Source organism: Limulus polyphemus, unplaced genomic scaffold, assembly GCF_000517525.1.
Source record: "Limulus polyphemus unplaced genomic scaffold, Limulus_polyphemus-2.1.2 Scaffold2017, whole genome shotgun sequence".
NCBI lineage: Eukaryota > Metazoa > Arthropoda > Merostomata > Xiphosura > Limulidae > Limulus > Limulus polyphemus.
Window position 1 is genome coordinate 43,173 of NW_013667627.1, and position 3,578 is coordinate 46,750.

The window sequence follows — 3,578 nt, forward strand, 5'->3', positions numbered from 1 at the left end:
CCCCACATTATCCCATCACCAACATTCATTGCTTTTTTCATGACAAAATCTACCACCAAAAGAAAAAAAAAGGGAGATAACACACAACCTTGTCTCACTCCACTGTATACATTAAAGTACTCCGTGGTCCCAACGTTAGTTTTTACACAACTATTGGAGTTTTCATAAAGACTTTTGAATATGTTTATAAATTTTTCTGGTACACCATATAGTCCCACAATTTTTTACAACGTTTCTCGATGGACACTATCAAATCAATAAAGTTTAAGTTAATTTGACCTTTAAATTCTAAAGTTTGTTCTATGATGTTTCGTAAGGTAAATATCTGTTCAGTGCATGATCTTCCGCTTCTGAATCCAGCCTGTTCCTCCCTTAATAAGGCGTCCACTTCATCTTTCAACCTTTCTAATAATATATAACAAAAAGCTTTACTAGGTATTGATAGTAAAGAAATTCCTCTCCAGTTGTTACAATCACTTAGGTCTCCTTTTTTCGGAATAGTGACAATCACACCCTGACCCCATTCTGATGGAATAGTTTCCTGTCTCCAAATCTTGTTAAAAATATTTAATAACTCCAGTTCCAACGCCTGACATCCGTTCTTCAGTAATTCAGGTTGCAACTCATCTGACCCTGCTGCTTTGTTGTTTTTCAGATTTTGCAATGCTCTTCTAGCTTCTTCTAGAGATATGTCATTTAGGTTTACGTTTAAAATTGCTCTGACATTTTCATTAGATAAGTCTAACAAAATATCAGGTTCACATTGGTTCAGGACTTCATTAAAATGTTCTTTCCACCTTTCCAGTTGTTCTCTTTCCGTAGTCAATCTCGTGCCATTTTTCGCTTTACTAGGTACACCTCCACTACTTTTAAAACCAGATGTAAGCTCTTTTGTTATCTTATATACAGTTTTACTATCACCTCTATCTGCAGCTTCCTGCGCTTCATTCCCTTTATTTTCAATCCATTGATTCTTATCATTCTTACACCTCTTTTTCACTTCTCTATCTAGTTGGTTATATCGCTCAGCTAAGTCACCGTAATCCTGTCTAGTTGCTGCTTCTCTCAGTTGCTTGACCCTTTTCCTTTCATCAATCACCGTCCGCGTACCATCACTTATGCAACTTTCTCTATTGGTTCCTCTTCTTCTACCCAGTACTTCTTCGGCCACTTCATGAATGTTCTTTTTAAAACCTTCCCAATGCGTCTCTTATGTCCTCTAGATTTTCAAGGACTTTGAATTTATTACGCAACTTAAGTTGAAACTCTTCTGCCATCCTAGGATCTTTTAACTTATTCACTGCAAAAGCCATAGGTTTCTTAGTCTTCTGCTGCACTTTAAATTTCACTTTGAACTTTCCGATTACTAAGTTATGATCTGAACTAACGTCTGCTCCTCTGTATGATCTTACATCCATCAGTGATCTTCGCCAACGCTTACTAATACATATGTAATCGATTTCATTTTTAATTTGGCCATCAGGCGACCTCCAAGTCCATCTATGTATGCAATTGTGTTGGAAGAAGGAATTGCCAATGCAAAGTCCATTGACACTGCTGAAGGTTCTAAATCGATTACCATTTTCATTTGTTACAGGTGATGATGCAAACGGCCCCACCGTTCCTTCGATGTTAATTCTTTCTGGGGACACTTTTGCTTTAAAATCGCCCATCACCATCAATATGTCATACTTATGAACCCCATCTACAGTTTCTTCCAGCCTCTCATAAAAACTTTAACAACTTCATCAGCTGTCTCAGTGGGGGCATAGGCTTGAACTATTGTCAATCTAGACTGACTAGTAACAAATCTTGCCGTTAAAATTCTTTCATCTACTGGCTTCCATTCCACCAAAGCTTTGTCAGCTCTTTTGCTTTTCATCATTCCAACTCCGTTTACTGCTTGCTGTTCATGACCTGACCACAAGATGGTAACTTTTCAGACTGACTACGACCACATCCACTCCACCTCATCTCTGCTAAACCAAGAATATCTAGTTTGTATCGTTTCATCTCTTGAATTACTTGCTGGGTTTTCCCAGTCTGGAACATGGTCCTAACGTTCCATGTTCCGATCTTAGTAGTGTTTTTTGCATTGAGGATCGGACATTTCCTTTCGGCTTTGATCCTGCGTCTTCATGTTGCTATCACTTGCCACTTGTGCAACTGACATGCTGTCTTCCCCTCTTTGCTTATGTTTACCGGAATGGCTACTTCTCGTTGTTTCTTTGGCAATATTGGATAAGGACGTGGAGTTGCTAGCACCATGGTAATGAAATAAAAATCAAGTCGAGAACAGCATCAAAATTTTATAAACAAAAACCTCTCGCCGAGCATTAGCTATTATATTATATCTCTTAAATTAAAAAATGTAAGATGACAAAAACAAGATCTTGAAGAATCTATCTATATACTACTAAAACTCTGACAATAGCGCCATATTTGTAAGAATATGGTACCCCTGAAAAGAGAATAGAAACAGAATAAAACCAGTTTTGTTAAAATCAGGCCACAGGTTACTGAGTTTGCGCCATTTTTTGGGTCACTTTATGAAAATTTCTAGCATGAGTAATTTTATATCACACTACTGTTCGCGCTCTTTACGAAACTTCTTACTTCGCCTTTTTGAAAAATGAAATGGTCTTTCGTTTTACTCCTACTCAACAATCAAATATATTTTCTTGAATTATGAATAACACGAATGGATTGAAATATTTAATTAAATTATCTCAAAATAAACTTTTATTTCGGTGCAATATTGAAATTAGCTTGAATTCTTCATAACCTCTGAATAGTGGGTGACCCAACGGGTCACGGTGGTCCAGTCATTTTATAAAAATTCCAAACTTAGAAAGTTACCTGTATCTATAAAAGTGAAGCACACTAAACCAAGGCAAAAAACAGTTAAAGTATTGTATTGCTATTGGTAGTTATACAGAAAATTACAGTCTCAGATCAGAAAAAGAAATGTATCAAGTTATCAAGAATTATTTTTATTAAGGTGATGTACTGTTGATTTTATGTCACCAATAGCATGATTTTCAATAGTACTGATGCACTTCTGATTGATAAATGAAATTCATGTAAGTTTATTTGTTTGTTTTAGAGCCAAGCATCCATTGGGTTATATGCTGGGTCCACCACAGGGAACTGAACTCCAAACTTTAGCACTGTAAGTCTATAAACTTACTGCTGTCCTACCGGGAGATAATTCACGTAAGAAGAAAGGCGTATTATAAAAATGTTATTTTTATTTTAAACTAACTTTTCTTGAACATACAGCTTTCACATAAGTTATTACCCAAAATTGTGAACACTGTTCTTCAGGCAAAGTGGTTTTCACTTGACACAACAGTTTCCTTTTAAAACATCCAAAGATAAGGCTAATATTGGGTAATTGCTGCTATGATCTTTGACATTGCTTACCTTTGTAAAACAGAAAATTCCACTATTCCCCAGAAACAAGCTCAGTTACATAAACCACACAATTTCTTATTAGCTTATTGTTTAAAAAGTGACTTTTTTTTCTATAAATACGGCAAAATGTATTTACTCACATAAATTAGGGGATCTGTGCA

At 35.9% G+C, this 3,578-nt stretch overlaps 1 protein-coding gene across 7 annotated transcripts in view; it reads right to left on the reverse strand.

The window, feature by feature from the left end:
* The window catches only part of LOC106465673 (lysophospholipid acyltransferase 5-like), a 103,780-nt gene that overhangs the window by 30,357 nt on the left and 69,845 nt on the right, over positions 1-3,578 (reverse strand). The window lies entirely within an intron of this gene.